The sequence below is a fragment of the Meriones unguiculatus genome, chromosome 8 (genome assembly GCF_030254825.1).
Source record: "Meriones unguiculatus strain TT.TT164.6M chromosome 8, Bangor_MerUng_6.1, whole genome shotgun sequence".
NCBI lineage: Eukaryota > Metazoa > Chordata > Mammalia > Rodentia > Muridae > Meriones > Meriones unguiculatus.
In genome coordinates, this window is record NC_083356.1 from 63,854,117 (window position 1) to 63,874,167 (window position 20,051).

General features: G+C 43.3%; 1 long non-coding RNA gene across 1 annotated transcript; it reads right to left on the minus strand.

The window, feature by feature from the left end:
• Positions 1 to 362: 362 nt before the first annotated feature.
• LOC132656016 (uncharacterized) lies at positions 363 to 19,078 on the minus strand. The gene is made up of 3 exons (XR_009593974.1): positions 18,830 to 19,078; positions 5,486 to 5,576; positions 363 to 686 (listed from the first exon to the last, which is right to left on the minus strand). It is a non-coding gene; the product is annotated as an uncharacterized LOC132656016 (long non-coding RNA).
• Positions 19,079 to 20,051: the final 973 nt, after the last annotated feature.

Below are 20,051 nucleotides of genomic sequence, written 5' to 3' on the forward strand. Positions count from 1 at the left end.
CTTTGGAAGTGTGATTGTCCATTTATAACTTAGCTGGGTGGTTATCATCATCACAAGACCAGTCCTGGGTAGACGCCATCTATTCGACTTCAGTAGCTTTGGCTCTGTGTCCACTTGCACCAGATCCAAGCCTTCAGAATGACTCTGTCTGCTGAAGATTGGTGCTGGGGTGCTTGGCTCTTCCTGTAAGAAGTCCAGTTGCCTTACTGGAAGGGGCAGGCACAGGGCAATATAATGTCTTATAGAGCTCTGGGATGATAAAGGAAAGAACAAGAACAGATACAAATACAGAAAATCTGGGAGCAGCAGTAATTACCACACAACAGCCCAGAACCTCAGCATTTTTATTATGTATGGCACAGTGGGAGAGGCTGCCTAGTCCAGGTATGTCTGTGGGGAAGTGGCCTCAGGCTGCAGTCTTCCAGGAGGAGAAAGCTGCAGTTGCTGGTTTTTGCACACACTGCCAGCATTCTCAATCAGGGAAAAGGAAAGCTTTGCATTCTTCAGAGTCTCATTGGGAGGAGGTATAGATTGTCACTCCCTGGGACATAGCTGAGGGTGTGGGGTCTTTGGCATAGCTGCTCTCATGTCAACAACACACACCCAGTTTATGCTGCCTTCAGCTTCCGGCGGAGAGCCCATAAATGGTGAGAGAGTCATGGCAACGGGCAGCCAGAGCAGGGAGACTGCAAATGTGAAACAGAGTGAATTGGAAATGAGGCTAAGCCATAAACTCTCAGAGCCCCTGACCAATGACAGGCTTCCTCCACCAAGGCTCCATAACCCCCTCAAACGGTGCCACCAGCTGGGGACCAACTGTTTAAATATGTGCCCTATAGTGGGCGTTTCTCATTTAAAGCACCACAGTGTTCTAGCTGTCTTTACCAGGTATGTGAGAGGGCAGCTCTCTTGACCAGCGCAACTGCCAAATAGATAATACCAAGCTCTCAGTTCATACCGAGGGAGAGGAAAGCCGCCAAGGCAAGTTCTCCCAGAGTTTCTGCTCCACAGAGCAGTGAACTATAGGAAAGACACTACAGTATGAAGCCACCTATCTTGGGGTTGTTGTTCTGCAGCAACAGAGAAGGAAGCTGACTGGAGACTATTACACAGCACACTGTGTGCTAGTTGCTTTCTGTAGGTCCCGGGGGTAGAAATGAGGGGTGTCCAGCAGTAAGTCCAAGTCTATCTCATTAGACAGTATCAGACCTCTCCATGTGGAAAGGGCTAACAAGCTAACTTGTCAAAACAGGAACCATGGACTTCATGAGTCATAGAACTGCTCAGGTTGTCAAACTTAAGACAAAGAACTTTGTTGTCTTAGAAAGCCCTTTTCAGGGCTGTAGTTACAAGGGTGGGAATGGAGAATAGTAGCTCTCTGCTTATTTTTAACATTGCCTCTAATCCTGAGAACCCAGTGTGACCAGGTAAATAGTGAGACATGATTCTTGTAGCATCGTTAACCTCTGCTGTGCACACAGAGCAGTAGACAGCCTCTTGAGATCACAAATGCTGTCAGCTCCGAACAGATCCTCTGTAAGTTCTGAATACTGAATTCGCGTGGCATTGTTTTCCCGATCTTCAAGACCATCTGGGGAAATTTTTGCCCATTAAGATGAATCTATAGCTATAAAATGTGGGCTTTAGCTTTAGAGAGGACTAAACAATGGGTCTCTGTTTCTACCCCAACCCCCTTTTTGCAATGTTCTTCCAAGCTACCAGTCCCCCCAAATAAACTTGCTTCTTCTTTTTTTTTTTTTTTTTTTTTTTTGCTTTGAACCAAAAAAAAATTATTTGAAAGACAGACAAGATTGAAATGGTGACCTTTCTGGATTTGCTGAAATTATTTATTAGCTCACAGGTGCAGTCCAAAGTTAAAAGATAGACATTAATAAGCCTGGGGAAGAGAACACTGAAGGAAACATATTTTTACTCAGCAGTATGGTGTCTTTAAAGTCAGTCTTCTCATACGGCAACTGTGGATCCTACGTTTGAGTCTTGGACTTTGTGCTGAGCCTTGAATGCCAGGGGAAAGGGAAGGAAGCAGGTCAGCCTCGTTTCGCTTCAGTGTTTTGAGTTGTTTTTGTTTAGATTTTTGTATTCTAACTTTCTTCAAATGCCAAAAGCTCTTCAGCTAGGAATGGGATTTCATGTCCACTTCCCCCTTCTACGCTGAGGGGATTCAGTTCAGGCAAGAACCAGCAGAGTACCTCCAACAGAGATCTGCTGTCAGAGTTGCAAATTCCCTAATCCCTCTGGTCTACTTGTGGCAGATATTTGAGAGTTTTATTTAAGGAATGGCAGAGAGGCTGACATGCCACCAGTTTCCCTCTGTACCTTCATTGCAGAATTTTGCCCAGGACACTATGTCCATGTCCTTGATTTGATGCTGCCAAGGGAGGCTGAATCAGAAAGCAGAAAACATGCCTTTAAATCCAATCCAAGCCTTCTTTAAGTGTTGAATTAAAAAAAATTCAGAATTCAAAATAGCAACAGAGTGTAAAATTGTTCTATGGTTGAAAAATTTCCTCCAAATCTAGCCTTTTGCTGCCGTAAGTCTTAGCCTTGACTCACCCCCGAAGAGACAAGGCCAAGGGACAGTGGATTTAAATCTCTACATTATAAGCCAGAATGAATCTTTTCCCCTCTTTCAAGGTTGTTTCTCTTGTCTATTTGTCAAAACAACAAACAGTAATTAACACATATTTTTGCACGCAAACCCCAGGCTCCAGCTCTGATCTTTTGCCTCTCCTATTGGGGCAGACATAAAGAGCAAAGATGCAGAGACAAGGCCCAAGCAATTGGAAAGGAGGGCATGAAGAATCTGAGGGACCTGCTTGTTTCACTGGTGAGCGAGTGCCTGGCAGGTGACTGAGGGCTGGGAGCAGTTGCCAGGATTCCAAGCACAAAGCTATTGTGCTGGCTTTCCCTATAGGCAGTGAGAGGCACTGGAAGCAGAGTGGGAGGAGGCAAGAGGGGGAGCCACCTCAGAATTGCTTCTGAAGAGATGGCTCTGATAGCTGCTTGGGGGATGAGTTTGAGGTGTCAAGACCAGAACCGCAAAATACAGTAGGAGATCAGAACAATCATACAAACAATGAGCAAAGAACCTGAACCAGTGAGGGCTCCCGGAGGATGCCACAGGAAATGTCTTAAACATATAGGCAACAGATAACTAACTCATTCCTATGGTCCCATTATTTTCTTGATTTTCACCTCCAAAAAGCCACATCCTGGGAAACTAGCCTATCCCAGGAAAACTAGATGGGTTGGTTACTCCAAAGTCAGGAGATATTTCCTAAATGGTGTCATGAGAGGAACATGGGATAGCGCATCTCAGTGGGTTTGCCACAGCCTTGAAGACAACACTACATGGCTGAGTTGGAACTGGAGGTATCTTTAGGTTGGCATGAACTGTAGCATTTGGGGTTATCAGAAGAAACCGAGAGCACTGTGAGAAAGTGATAAGGAACCTGGTGTGACCAGGAAGCCTTTCCTCTCCATGAAGAAACCACATATTTCCCTGAAAGTACAAGACCATTTTGTGACCTGGTTATTGAGGAAACCAATGTCTGCCATGAATGCTTGCACTATGTCCACTATACAGCCATTTGCCACCTCACAGTGAGCAGGACCATTAAGATAGAGAAGGTTTAATGGTAACTCCTAGGAAATGACACAGTTCTTCCTGAAAATCGAAGCTAAGAGTATGATGAAAGGACTACACTCACGCCCTGGGGGATGTATACTGATCCTGGAGGGGGACCACAGTGCTGCGAGGCCTTGGGTCTCAGAGAGAATGAATGGCAGGTACCCAGCACTGAGCTGAGTAGGCACATGTGGCCTTACTGGGTTAGCCACATTAACTCCTCTAAGACAGGCGCTGCCCGTAGCAAAGCCGTAAGAACCCTGAGGGGTAAGATGTTCCTACTATGTCCATGGTGTGTTCCTAACTATCGTAATCACCATGTCACAATGTACCTGTTGTATGCCCCCCTTTCCCAGGGCACTGACCCCTAGATAGCACATTTACATGCCTGGCATTTCTTATCTCCACTCCCAGATCCCAGGGTGACCCTTCCCAGGTTCCCACCAGTCCAAGTTGATACTGTAGAAGCCACTTACTGCTGATGTAAATGTGGCTCATTTTCCATGGTGCAGGATGGACAGCACCAGGTCACTCAGGTACTAGGTGATGGTAAGAGCCAGGGCAAGGTTTAGCTGTCTGTGAAACTGTGACTTATATTAAATGCTGGAATCAACAGCTAAGACACTTCTCTACAATCTGTGCAGAAAGCCAATAAAAAGCCTCACAGAGGCAGATTATGCCAGCAGGTCATGTCATGGTTCTATGGTTGAAAAATTTCCTCCAAATCTAGCCTTTTGCTGCCGTAAGTCTTAGCCTTGACTCACCCCCGAAGAGACAAGGCCAAGGGACAGTGGATTTAAATCTCTACATTATAAGCCAGAATGAATCTTTTCCCCTCTTTCAAGGTTGTTTCTCTTGTCTATTTGTCAAAACAACAAACAGTAATTAACACATATTTTTGCACGCAAACCCCAGGCTCCAGCTCTGATCTTTTGCCTCTCCTATTGGGGCAGACATAAAGAGCAAAGATGCAGAGACAAGGCCCAAGCAAATTTGTTTTAACTATAACTCTAAGATTTTGGTGTATTCTAAAGTTACACTGTTATAGGATTTAAAATGTTAAGTAAGTAAAACACTTTGCTAGACTTATTTTTATCTAAAGAATAGGTCTAAGTGGTTTACCAGGTGCATTGTACAGACTTAATAAGACTTTGTACAGGTTGCAGGTGGGTGAAATAAAATAAGTAGGTCAAGAAGCCGAAGGAGGGCACAGGGGTCTTTTCTGAGACTGATACTTCAACCATGCATGGTGATAACCTAGAACCCCTGCCCAGATGTAGCCCATGGCAGCTCAGTCTCCAAGTGGGTTCCCTAGTAATGGGAACAGGGACTGTCTCTGACATGAACTTAGTGGCTGGCTCTTTGATCACCTCCCTCTGAGAGGGGAGCATCCTTACCAGGCCACAAAGGAAGACAATGCAGCCAGTCCTGATGAGACCTGATAGGCTAGGGTCAGATGGAAGGGAAGGATGACCTCCCCTATCAGTGGACTGGGGGAGGGGCAAGAGAGGAGAAGAGGGAGGGGACGAGGGAGGGGGCTACAGCTGGGATACGAAGTGAATAAACTGTAATTAATAAAAATAAATAAATATATATATGAAGCCAAAGGAGGGCCCAGTTGGTAATGTGCTGGCCCGGCATGCGCAAAGCCCTGGGTTCCATCTGGAGCACTGAACAACTGGACAATAGCGGCTCTTGCTGATTGTACCAGCTTTTGGGAAGCAAAATCAGGAGGATCGGACATTCATGATCATCTTCTTACATAGTGAGTTGAAGACTAGCCTGGACTACATGAGACCCTGTTGAAAAAAAAGGTAAAGCCAAAAGAATTCTTACCATACTTAGGTCACAAGGAGATCAAGACACATTTTGATCATAATCATGGTTCATCCTCTTGTTCATAGGGTAATCAGAGGAGATTTGTAACCTGTAAAACATACAGATGGGAAGGAGGGAAGTTAAATAAAAGGAAACATGCAGTTTGACCTAAAGCATCTTTCTCTCTGTCTCTCTCTCTTTCTCTGTCTCTCTCCTCCCACCTCTCTCGAGGTAGTAACTTTGTTTCTCTTCAGGCTAGCCTCACAGCCATTATAGATTATATTACTGTTACTGTTGTTGCTGTTAGTTGAAATTCTTGACTCTCCTGGTCAGAGACTTAAACCAGGTTCCAGGGTAAGGGTACACACACACACACACACACACACACACACACACACGCCCTTTTCGACTTCCTGTCCTTTATCTTGCCTCACATTCTCCGTCCCAACTGAAAAGAGGACCAGAGTTGTCTCTCCTGTCCTACCCCTTGGGCATTTCTGATTTACACAAGTAAATTAATCTATCCTACACAGGCTATCCCTGTCTAGATGTTAAGGCAATAGCAACTTTTCAGGTGGTCTAGACAACTGTGGGCAGAACAGTCCTCCAGCGTGGGAAGGCCAAGGTGTAGGCTTCTGTCTCCATGAGAAGATAGACACAGCCGCTTCATGCTTCTGGCTAAACTTTAAGTATAATAAGGCTCTCCTATTACCATAGTAACCAGTACGAGGGAGCACCAGACTCCATGGAGCGGAGGATGACACCTACATAAACATGCTTCAGAATGAATCTCTGCCGGAGAGGGGCAGGCAAAGTAGGTGAGCCTGCTACAGGGTTGACCCTGCCATGCTGGTCTGGGGCTAACCTAGCCTTACTTCCTCCCAGAGTGGATAGCTTTCTGTGAAGAAATGAGGTATCTGGAGGTGTAAGAACAGGGGTGTTGCTCCAGTTTTTCTGAGACAACCTGAGGACTTTTCTAAGTCCCTTTTCTTTCCTTTCTTACTTCCTCCTTTCCTTCCTTCCTTTCTTCTTTCTTTCTTTCCCAAGTGATCTAGGAGAAGATACTTTTGTTTTTAAGTGGTGTCATTCTGTGGCATAGTTTGAAAGAGACAGGAGTGTAGACCAAACCAAATGGGATGTGAGAATGATACAAAGAGCCAGAAAGGAATATCTGCTGAGCCCAAAACTGATAGTTCTCTGTCCTTCTTGGCCAGTGCAGGCAGTCCTTGAATTGTCCTCTCTGTCTTATCCAGGTCACCAGCCTAAGGTCACAGAAAGCCTCCATTCAGGCTTTTCAGAATCAACAATGATTAAGAACAAAGGGAAATGGTGGGAGTGTGCCTTCTGTCAGGATCCGCTACTGTGCGAACTGACACCCCCAACCTGCATTCAGCAGGACAGCAACAGAACCAATCCTATTTTCTGCACTTGGTGCAAGGCTTCAGTCTGCGGCTAAAAGGATGCCTAAGTAAAAAAAGTGCTTCGTGACGACCGCCCATTGCATGGAGGAAGACAAGGTAGGCAGGCAGCGCAATCATGGGGCAGAGCAGTAGCAGGGAGTTATTTATGAGGACTTTAAAGTCAATGCTAATAAACACGAGGAATTGGGAGAAATGCCCTTATCCCCTTTAGTTTGTAAATGAAGTTTGTCCCTGGTTCCCAGTTGAAGGAACTGTCAATATGGAAACTTGGGGAAGGGTAGGGAAAAGACTGCAAAAATATTACGCTAATAATTGTCCTGAGAAGGTATCTGTTATAACTTTTTCTCTGTGGACTCTAATTAGAGACATGCTGGATCCTAGGCATGAGAGTGACAAAATGAAAAATTTGATCACACAAGCTAAAGAGTTGCTTGGAGAAATTAGAGCAGCTAAACAGGCAGAAAAAAGTATTTCTGAGGTTATTTCAAATGTTCATAAAGGAGCTCAAACAGATTTGTGTAATTTGAGAGCAGAAAATAATTTAAGAGCTAGATAGTGAGGATGAAATGGAGTCAGAAGAAGAAACTGCCAAGTCTCATAATTCAGACTGGCCGCCTGTGCCCTCTGCCCCCGTGGCTTTCCCTGCCACTTGTGCAGGAGCTACAGGACCACTGCAGGAAGATATTACTGTTCTCTGAGAGAAAGTCTAATCAGAAAGGGAACAAGTTCAGTTATTAAGGGAATTAGAGAAATTAAAATTAAAAAACCAATAATAATAATAATAATAATAATAATAAAATTGGATTGTTTGCACTGGTAAATTTTAAAGTCTGGTTTTGACTTTTAAAATTATAAATGTGCTTTATGATTCTACTCCTAAAGAGGATGCTTTGTTTTAATATTACAAAAACAGGTTTTAAAAAAAATATTTAAATGTTTAAAAAGCAGGTACCCCGGTTGCTTTGTTTTTTGTCTTTGTCTCTGTTTTTTGTTTTTGTGTGCCGGCTGTCTGTTTTGGTTTCTAGTTTCGGTTTGCTCTCGAGGTCTGGGGAAACTTGGAGTTTCCAATCTGGTTGAGGGAAGATGGAGGAGCTCCATTTCCCAGGGAAGAGGCCCATCCAAGCTCTGCTTCTTTTGGCACCAGGAGAGAGGGTCGCTGGGACCCTATTTTGTGTGATAAGAGGGCTGCTGGAGCCCGCTCTCCATCTGGAAGCTGTGGAGAGGGCCATGGGAGCTCTGCTTCTTCTGGTATCTATGTGTGTGGAGGGACCCATGAAGGGGTACACTCCTGGAATCTGTGGGACTTGTGTCCGGTAGGGGCTGGACAAGTCCTGGTATTTGGGTATTCTGGTTACTCCAAGGTGACAATGTCGCATTTCTATATTCCTTAGCTATGTCGCTATGTGTGTATGTGTTTATTTGTGCACTTGATGATATTTTAAAATCTGACTGATGATATTAATATTTTTAGACATGAGACAGTTTGACTCAACACCTCTGAGTTTGGTCCTGGACCATCAGAGTTAAATTCTATAAAATATTTTAAAATTTATCAGGTATTTTAAAATAATAACCCTTGGACAGTCTAACAAAAAACTTAAAACAGTTTCTCAACCCTTTGGGGGAAGTCAAAAGACCTTGGTACTTATTTTATTAATTTTAGAAAGTAAAACCAAGCCATGCTGTTTGAGCCAATTGAACAAAAACTGCAGCTATTACACTATATCAGGTACAAAAACACTATAAAATATGTTGTTCTTCATTTAAAAAGGCTGGATGTCACCGGCCATCAGTGACACCTGAATACCACCTGAGAGAGGGCTGGGGGAGAGAGAGAGACAGGGTGACACAGAGAAAGACACCAAGTCTACATGCTGATCAAAGTGTCGATTTAATGGGTGTCAGGCTAACACTTAAGTAGGCAAAAAAGTACAAGCAGTTTCTCACATAGGCAATTTTACTTAGCCAAAACATAAGAGGGCTCACTCAAGGTTACACAGAGCCTAATGTCTAGTTACTGTGGTTGCACAGAGTTTCTCAGGGTTGGAGAAGTCCACTGTGGGACTGCCTGGGTCAGTCTGTGAAAGACTGGACTTTGGAAAATAGCCAGAGCCGAGAGGCCAAATTCCACTACTCAGATGCCATTAACTCCAAATTTGCCATTAACTCCAAAAAGGCTGCCACAGCTGGAGATTCTTCAATGCAAAATGTTTGCTTATGCTCTTTTACAGGAGAAAAAGGACTACACTTCCATGTTAGCCCAGGTTTTTGCAAGGTTATATTCAGATCATTGTTAACCATTATATAAAATATGTGCCCGGCTGCCAGTACCTAAATAAATAATTTAATGCTGTTTCTTTCTGGCCTATAGATTTGGTATGGCCAGAATAGTCCATTTTTGCTGAGGGCTGCAGGCTAAGTTTAGTTCTCTGTTTAAATACTAAATAAAACTTTTGTCCTTTAATTTTTTTGCTGTTAAGTTTTAATACAATATGATAGGATTAATAAGATTTGCTATCCCCTTTATAAATTATGTTTAATTAAAAGTTTTGCTTTGATTTTAGTTTAAAAAGAGCAGATTTAAAGTTATGCTAAAGAGTACAGTTGAGTACAAGATTGAGTTTTACCTAGTCTCTTTGTTTAGGTTGTTTTTTTTTTCGTAAGGTTAAATCTAAAATGGGTAATCATAAAGTTTGCCTATATAGATCTACCTAAAATTTGGTTGTAAATCATACATTTTAAATATTTTTTTTAAATATTTAAAAATATTTTTAAAATATTTAAAAAATTTTAAAATATTTTTGGCCAAAATTAGAGATTATAGCATCCTGTTTTATGCAGTTTGGAGCAGATGATAAAGCTAGACAAAGAGTAACTCCAATATGCTAGCCCTCAGATTTGTTAGAGATCTGATATATATGGCATTTTAACATATGCAAGTTTATTATGACAGAGTCTAACCTGATGAGGCACAAAAAACCAAATTAATTCAGTTTTTAAAGATATAACCTATAGTTTTTCCATTTTAAGCAAAAGTTATTTCAATTGTTGATGCTTTAATGGTATTTACTGATGGTTCATTATCTGGTGTTGCTGCCTACACTTATGAAAGAAAAATAATTTCTTTTCAAGTGTCTAGCACATCCGCACAAATAGCAGAGTTATTGGCAGTATTGGCCAGTATCTACAGTATTGGCCATGTTTCATGTTTTTAATAAGCAGTCTTTGAACATTTTTACAGATAGTACATATGTAGCTCAGTCTTTGTCTAGGTTAGAGACTGCAGGTCAAATTCAGACATCTTCTTCTGCTGGAATTTTATTTTTACCAATTCAAATTTGATACAAGAAAGAAACTTTCCCTTTTTTATAGGACATTCAAGGGCTCATTCTGATTTGCCAGGACCCCTGTCTGAAGAAAATGCATTGGCAGATAAAGCCACCAAAGTTTATTGTTCACAGTTAAAAAGAGCCCAGGATGCCTATAATATGCATCATCTTAATAGTCAAACCTTGAGACTTAAATATGGGTTGACTAAGGAACAGGCCCATAGTATAGTCAAGGCTTGCAGTACTTGTCCTCAATTTCAGCCTGTTCCTCATTTGGGAGTCAATCCAAAAGGATTGATTCCAAATCAAATTTGGCAAATGGATATTACTCATATTCCTAAATTTAAAAAATTAAAATATGTACATGTTTGCATTGATACCTATTCTAGACTTATTTTTGCCACTCCTCAACCAGGAGAAGCTGCAAAGAATGTTATTGCTTATTGTCTGCAGGTTTTTAATGTTCTGGGTGTTCCTAAGCAGTTTAAAACTGACAATGGAACAGGTATACTAGCAAATCTTTTAAAAGATTTTGTCAACAGTTTCAAGTTTCTCATATAACTGGAATACCTTACAATCCTCAAGGACAAGGCATGGTAGAACGTGACCACTGAACAATTAGGATTTATTTGCAAAAACAAATAAAGGGGGAGCTACTCTCCTGGACACTTAAGAATCATCTTAATCATGTTCTTTTCATTTTGAATTTTTAAAATTTGGATAAGCATGGTAAATCTGCAGCAGATACATTTTGGCATACAAAAACAAAACAACAACAACAACAAAAAACTTGCTAAAGTAAAATGGAGGGATCCTTTAACAAATCAATGGCATAGACCCGACCCTGTATTCATATGGGGATGAGGAGCTGTCTGTGTTTTTTCACAGGAAAATGATGCAGCTCAATGGCTACCAGAACAGCTGGTGCGACAAGTAGATGAGGAGTTTTCTCCTGACAATGATAATGATGTCAATGAAGACCTTTCATTGTTTATTGGGCATACGTTACTAATCCACTTCTACTACATCCAGTTTCCTGGGACGATCCAGAAGTCCTTGTTTATGTCAACAATACTTGGCTGCTGGGGTTTTCCTGCTTTTGAAGGAACGCAAGTAAAACAGACTCTTAACTTTTCAGGAATGGGAAGAGGGCATCCTCTTTGCTTTACCGGGGAGAGTATTCATTAGGACTGCTTACCAGTCTCCCCTGTCCAGTTCATAGGTCAAAATGCCTATTTCTCTAAAGTGGCACTTCTAGCCTCCCTTTGCAACTAGGCAAAGTAGAACATTGGAGGAATGTCCCTTCCTACGGGAGTTAAGAATGACAGTCTTACATCTCCAATGAGTTACCCACCCAGTGAGAAAGGGGATCAATGCACTTGTCCTCGACCAATGGTTCCTTGGACAAGATGCATTGGAGAAATGCCCACTATGTACTTCCTGTCAAGATGTAGACAAGCCTAAATGCTGGGACTGCTGCCTGAGTCTAACCCAACACAGCCTCTCCTTTCTGACTTCTGGATTTAAGATTCATCTTCTTTATTGCAAGCTGTATTTCTAGAGTAGATTATAAAGGGTCAGAAATTGTCAGAAATCATCAGTCACAGGTGGTGTGACCACTGTACCAGCTGTGGGTGGCTGTGGGGCAGCTGTCTTCTTAGTACCAAGTAGAAAAGAGGCATTGTGGGAAGGACATCATCATTCCTCACCCCACACTCATTCACCACAGCCACAGGCAATGTGGCACAGAGCTGGAGATCAAGGCCCTTGGGCATCTTTGCCACATCAATAAAGCAGCTGGGCCCACAGCTGTAAGAAGTAAATCCCACCAGCACCTAGATGAGATTGGGAGGGGACACAACCCCAGATAGGCTGTGGGCTCAGCCTATAAGGCCTTGCAGAAAACACAACTGGCCATGCCTATGGAAAAATTCTGTGTGTGTGTGTATATGCGTGTATGTGTTTGTATACATATTCATGTGTGAGTATGGATATGGGTATGTTCATGCCAGAAGTCCACACTTGGTTGTCTTCCTCAATCACTTCTCTATATTTTGAGACACACAGGCTCACTGACTGAATATGGAGCTCCCTGATTGGCTAGACTGGTTGTCAAGCAAACCCAGGAATCCTCCTACATCTGCCTCCTCACATAGGGATTACAAGACTCAGCTTTGTACATGGATGGTAGAGATCTAAAGTCAGATCCTCATGCTTGCAACCCTTCCCTAGCTGAGCCATCTTTTCAGTACTGATCTACACAAATTCTGTTGGTATAATGTTCTTTTGAAATGTGTACACTTTACCCTTGCTCATTCAAATGCTGAATTCTCCCCCCCGCTCCAACTCTCTGGTTTCAATCCGGATATAGCATTGTGATACTTATTCTAAGCATCCTGTCTCAACTGTTTGTAAACAGGCCAAAATAAAACAACTAGCCACAATGTTGTGCAAAGGGAGGAGCCAGAGGACAGGTAAGAGGGAAGGAGCCAGAGGGCAGGAAATGAGTGGGAGGAGAAAGGGCCAGAAGAGAGCTAGGAGAAGGAGCTGGAGGATAGATGGGGGAACGATGTGGAGAGATGGACTGGACCTAATATATCACTAAAAGCAAGTACAAGGTGCGAAATCTAAAATGTTAGGAAACTATGAGGGTTTGGAGGTTTAAGATGGAGTAACTATTGCCCAGCATTGTGTTCTAGGTTAAGTAAGTAAACCCAGTGTCTGTGTGGTAATTTGGGTATACAGTTGTTAGGATTAATAGCAGCTTTACCAGAAGATATATCAACAGTAAATATTAAACACCACTTACAACACTGGTTGTCAAGCAAACCCAGGAATCCTCCTACCTCTGCCTCCACACACAAGGATTACAAGACTCAACTTTGTACATGAATGGTGGAGATCTAAAGTCAGATCCTCATGCTTGCAACCCTTCCCCAGCTGAGCCATCTTCCCAGTCCTGATCTACACAAATTCTGAGCTGATCAGCCAGTTGTCTCCAGCTGATTTTTTTCTGAGGTAACTTGTTCAGCATAGATTCTGCCTCAGGGGCAAGGCTATGATTACAGTGCCTTTGGTGCCTTTTGCTGCTTCCCTGCATGCAGTGCCATGGGAAGGCATGGAAGCAGCCAAGGCCAAACAGTCTTGGACAATCAGGTTCTCCGAACTTCATGGACAATCTAATTTTTCATTTAGAGGCTCTACTGGGATTTGGCCTCTTTGCTTACTCTTTTCTAGTCATGGCCATCTTGTCATATTCTTTAATAGAGGTCCAGGTGGTCGGGGGCATGCATGCTACAGAACAGGGACATGGAAATATTCTACCAGAGGGAAATATTCTACCAGCTTCAAGGATCTTATGTAACCTCTTACAAATATTGACAAATGTTTGGCCTATCTCAAGGCCTTGAGAAGCAGTGAGAACCTTGTCCCTTAAATATGAGGCAATGGAGAGGGCAGTAGAGAGGCCTGAGTACTAGAGAGGAGAGAAATTAGAAGTCAAGAGTGATTCTATTGAGAGTAGTTTTCTGAGCCAGTACAGCCTGGTGCTAGCATTTCCAGCTTCTGCCTCCCTTAGGCCCTGTGTTCTGCTGTTGGCTACAGTTTTGAATAATTATTTTTAAAAGATTTATTTATTATTTATACAACATTTTGCCTGCACACCAGATATTACTATAGATGGTTCTGAGCCACCTTGTGGTTGCTGGGAATGGAACTCAGGACCTTTGGAAGAACAGCAAGTGTTCTTTCCTTCTTTTCCATAACTAGAGCAGATTAGAGCTGCCCTCTCAAGTGGACTTACACATTGGTAGGAAAGTATAGGGATTCCAAAGGTCCCAGGATCCAGGAGAATGAACCAACTGGTGGTGAGTATGTATGAAAACATGACTCCAAGCTGAGAAGGCCATTTGAGGCCTCCAGTCCACTGCCCCAATACTTCCTGTCACACTCTAATAAGGGCCATATGACCCAGGACATCAAGAATTCCTCCACATCTATATCACGGTGGGCCAAAGTTAAAGAAATATGCCTGAAGTACTCATTCCAATAATAGCAAGGTTTGGATAAGAGTCAGACTTTGAACCCCCAGAAGGTTCTACTGACCCACACAGCCCCACAATTGCCAGGATGCATGGATGAGGCCAGAATCCAGGGAGGGTTGTGAGTCTTGATGCATGAACAGGAAAGGCAACTGAGGCTTTCTGCAGAACTGACTGTAGTTAGATGCCCATGAGATCTGGACAGAAAGGCAAGCATCAAAGAGGCATGGGGAAAGGGGAAGGAAGAAGGTGAATAAGAGGCAGAAAGGTACACCTAAAGAAGCTAAGCAAGAAGGAGGAATCTGAATAAGATGCTCAATCCTCATTCAGAAAGGCAAATGGGATGGACATCGAAGACGCAGAAAACAGGGAACAGAACAGGAGCCTACCACAGAGGGCCCCTGAAAGACTCTACCCTACAGAGTATCTTTTGTTATAATGTTCTTTTGAAATGTATACACCTTACCCTTGCTCATTCAAATGCTGAATTCTCCCCCCCCCCCCCCCCCCCCCGCTCCAACTCTCTGGTTTCAATCCGGATATAGCATTGTGATACTTATTCTAAGCATCCTGTCTCAACTGTGTGTAAACAGGCCAAAAAAAAAACAACTAGCCACAATGTTGTGCAAAGGGAGGAGCCAGAGGACAGGTAAGAGGGAAGGAGCCAGAGGGCAGGAAATGAGTGGGAGGAGAAAGGGCCAGAAGAGAGCTAGGAGAGGGAGCTGGAGGACAGATCTTGGAATGTTGTGGAGAGATGGACTGGACCTAATATATCACTAAAAGCAAGTATAATGGGTGAAATCTAAATGTTAGGAAACTATGAGGGCTTGGAGGTTTAGGATGGAGTAACTATTGCCCAGCATTGTGTTCTAGGTTAATTAAATAAACCCAGTCTCTGTGTGGTGATTTGGTTATACAGCTGTTTAGGATTAACAGTAAGCTTTACTAAAAGATAATTATTAGTAAATATTAATGGTCACCTACAACAGGTATCAAAGAGATGTTGAGACTCATAGCCAAACTTTGGGCAGAGTGCAGGGAATCTTATAAAATAAGGGAGAGATAGAAAGACCTGGAAGGGTCTGATGCTCCCCAAGGAGAACAACAGAACCAAAAACTCTGGGCCCAGGGGTCTTTTCTGAGACTGATACTCCAACCAAGAACCATTCATGGATATAACCTAAAACTCCTGCACAGATGTGGCTCATGGCAGCTCAGTCTCCAAAGCTTCCTAGTAAGGGAAACAGGGGCTGTTTCTGACATGAACTCAGTGGCTGGCTCTTTGATCACCTCCCCCTGAGGGGATGGGGCAGGCTTACCATGCCACAGAGGAAGACTATGAAAGACAGTCCTGATGAGACCTGATAGGCTAGGGTCAGATGGAAGGGGAGGACAACCTACCCTATCAGTGGAATGGGGAAGGGGCATGGGAGGGGTTGGGAGGGGACAAGGGTGGGGGCTACAGCTGGGATACAAAGTTAATAAATTGTAACAAATAAAAAATTATATTAAAGAGAAAAAAAAAAGAGACAGAAAGGGTGGGGGCTACAGCTGGGATACAAAGTTAATAAATTGTAACAAATAAAAAATTATATTAAAGAGAAAAAAAAAAGAGACAGAAAGGACAGAGGAGCAAGAACCCAAGACAGTGCATGCCATCCTTGCCATACCATGACCCAGGTTGCCTTGAGCTCTGCTGCATGGATGAGGCAGCATCTCCTACCCCAATCTTCAATCTGCCCTGCTGCTACCAGTGGGGGTCTTTTTAGTATAAAAATCAGTCACATCACTCCTGAATAAATTTCTTCAGCAGCTTTCAACTACCTACACAATTCTGCATCATCCAGAAGGCCTTGTCTCCACTACTTGGGGACACTTAGGATACTTCAGAACAGAATGCATGCTCTTGCATAATAAGAAGCCTGAAGGAGGCACTCAGCTAGAGCTTAATACCCTTAAAGATGCTTTACAGCTCTTCGTCTTCTCACTCCTTAGTACATGGATTCACCCCCTCAAGGCTACAGATCTGGTTACCGAGCACCAGTTGTGTGCTCCAAGCATAAAAAAGGGATCCTGAGCAACAGCTGAAAGTACACCCTTTATCTGGGGTGTCAGGCATGTTTGTGTTGAAGACCACCTGTGAGAAGAAATTTGTCATTGGTGAGAACATGGCTCCCCACAGCTTCAGAAGAAGTGGAGATGCTATGGAGTTAACTTCCCTAACTGTAGTAAACAGCCAAGGAAGGGGGCTGGGAAGGACTGCCCTGAAGACAGTGACCTCTTGTTGCTGGATATGTCCTCTTCAGCTGTTGGCTTGATAATTGGCTTTCTCCTTAGTTCTCAACATGGAATACCCTCACATCCTGGCTAGACTTCCTAGGCCTCTTCTGTCTTCAGCTTACCCACCCTAGTACAGATTAGACCTGTGACATTGCATCTCCCTCCATTTGACATCTGAGGGCTGGAGTTGGGTTCTCCTTCCCTTCTCTGCTTTCAGGCCTCAAACTTGGAGTCATGAGTCTTTTTCATCTTCATTTTCATGCCTGGTCTGCAGAAAATCCTGTCACTGCTGACTTCAAAATAGATCCAGACTCCTGATGTGTCTCAGCATCCCCACAGCCATGTCTCCCTGACTTTGCCCCATGTCTCCATGGCCACTCAGAGGTTGCTTAATTGCTTAAGTGATGCTTCTTCCACACTTGTTCTGTTTTCATCATCAGTGATCATGTCACCCCCAGCCCCAAACACTCACATGGTCCTCATTTCCCTTAGCCTTTGTCTTATCTAAAAGGTCTAGTGTGCCTGCTCCATCCTCTACCTCTCCATCTCTCCATACCATGCTCCCCTCCAGGACTCCCTGCTGATCATGGACTTCACCATGCACAGTCCTGCCTCCAAGGCTTTCTCTGGATATTCTGTCCAACTGGGAATCCCCACCCACAAGTATTAGCCATGGTTCAGAACCAATAGCACACAGCTACATAAGAGGAAATCAATTGTAATATTTGGCCCACCTGATCATGTTGGCCGAAAAGTCTGACCATCTGCCAACTACAAGCTAGAGAGCCAGAGACCTGATGTATAGTCTGGTTCAAGTCTGAAGGCTTGAGAACAAGGAAGCTGGTGGTGTAGCTCCCAAGAAGCTCAGTGTGCAAAAACAGGTGACAAATGTCCCAATGTGGCAGGCTGAACCCTCCTTTGACCTTTTTGTTCCATGGGGATTGGATGATGCCTGGCCACATGTGAAGCAGGGATTTTTCTTTTTTCAGCCCACTGATTACAGTGTTGTTGTACTTGCATATAATGTTTTATCAGTTACCTGGGCATCTCTTAGCCTAGCCAAACTGATGCATGAAATTAGTCATCATACTGTAACAAGGGCATGCTCTCTCCTTGCCTTACCCAGGTCCTAAGCCTGACTTCCGGTCCTCATCAACTGTTCTACCTAAAGTTGTCGTGTACATATCACTCTCCATTCCCTTTATTTCAAGGCACTGATAAGACCTACAATTTACACATATAATTTATTTGTCTCCATCTCCCTTCTCAGGAATTATAAACTTCATAAAGGCTGATTAATTTTTTTCTATATGATACCTAGAATACCTAATAGTTGTTTAAATGACAATAATTTTTTAGCATATCTAATGCTAACGTGCACACACATGTGTATATATCTTCTACTGTGTGTACTCTACTCTGATTTTGTCTCTCTGTGTGTATATGTACCCTCTACTATGTTTACCCTCTAATCTCATGTCTTTGTGTGTGTGTACCAATGAGTTTCAGCAGGGACACTTAAAGAAGAGGTAAGTAATTATGGACATCTTACCAGTGGCTATGCCATTGAAGAAAACCTCTTCCCTTCCCCCAACAGCCATTAACTGCCAATAGAGTCTCAGAGAGGATGGAACCTCATGAGCTTCTCCCTGATCCACGTTGCTGAAACTTTTCAATATTTTGTTGCTGATTGATGAATTAATAGATCTTTGTATCCTTTGCACAATGCCTGGCAAATTTCAAAAGATCAACAAATTGTTGGATTGATGAATAAATGATTGACCAAGCTTGGAAGTACAGATAAGAAGAATGGATTACTGCTGCACAAAGGCTTGATCAACTACCTAGCTAGGGGCTAGAGTTGTTCTGTTGGTAGAGTGCTTACCTAGTGTGCGCAAAGCTCTGAGGTTGGTGGCGCATACCTGTAGTGTCAGCCTTGGGAAGGGGTGGCAGGAGGACCAGGAGAGCAAGACCATCTTCAGCTAAATAACAAGTTTGAGACCAGCCTGAGATACACGAGACCTTGTCTTGACAAACAGCAGCCACAACCCAAGAAACAGCTAGCAGGTAGGAGTTCTAGAGCACACCTGCACTCCCAGACTGGGGAGGCAGAGGCAGAGGCACACACAGGCTGATTTGGTGTTTGACACCAGCCTGGGCTACATGGTAAAACCCTGCCAAAACAACAAACAAACAAAACCAAAAACCAAACCAAAACTAAAACAACAGAAAACAAACCAAAACAAAACAGCAAAGGACTGGAAATATGGCTCAGTAGCTGAGGGCACTTACTGCTCTTGCAGAAAACCTGAGGTGGTTGACAGTGTGCATGTCAGGCAGCTCACAACTGCCTGTGGCCCAGATCCAGGGGTCCAGTGACTCTGACCAACTCTGGTACTTGCACTCACTTGTCCACAGCCCTGCAAGGAAATGTGCTGGTACACATGATTAAAAATTATAGAGACAGATCTTCAGAAACAACAAAAATAATCTAAATCTCAATCAGTACACTGGGACAGTGTGAGAGCATCACACTGGGCAAGAGCCTGGGAAAGGAAAGCCAGAACCATGATGTTCAGCTTGTTAATTTTATCCAGGATTGATTTCAGCTAAACCCAGGAAAGCAACTCAGTTCTATTCTTTCCTTCACCCTTCAAGTTGAAGTTCTAAAAGCAAAGGCTGCTACCTACGAGTGAGTCTTGAGCTAGGAGACAGGAAGAGGGCAGCTGTTGTGCTGACAGGAGGGAAAACACAAAAATAGGAAGCCCTGCTGCCCTCGCTGGGACAGCAGAACAAAGTCCAGCTGCGTGGGGGCCACCTTCCCAAACATAAAAGGATCTCCTGGTTTAGTGCCCCAAACCTGCTGATCTCTGGAATGAACGCTGTGCCTCTATCCCATTTTCACTGCTGGTGGAGAATGAAATAGAATCAAACCTAGCCAGAATCTGGAGGCTGGTTCTGGAGTCCAGCTCAGTCTAATTACATGTCCCGCCACGTTCTGCTCTGTGTAGCTTTCCCAGTTTACTTACGGAGACTCTGAGATTGGTTTTGGTGCTTAGATCTAACATCTCTCAGATGTAGAGAAGGAAGAAATGTCTTTACCATTTCTCCTGTGAGCTTCAAAGTATTCACTGAAGAAACAGAATCCTAGACAAATAGCTTGACTACTCTGATTTTGATGGTTGGTTATACTTATGTATGTATGTGTATGTACATAGGTATAAATGAATGAATGAATATTTGAAGTGTTTTTGTGCATGCTAGGCAAATGCTGAGCTATATCCTCAGTGCTATCATTTTAAAAGTTAAGTTAAAGTATGCAGGGCCAACGAAATGATTTAGCAGGTAAAGTGCTTCTCCGTGAATCTGAAGACCTGCATTCCAGCCTCAGGGTCACTGGTGAAAAGAGAAAACAATTCTGTCTCGTGATCCTCCTGCCTCTGCCTCCTTCAGCAAATTCTACCAGTGTGAACCACCACAATTGGCGAGAAAACAATCCTGAAGGTCGGTCTGA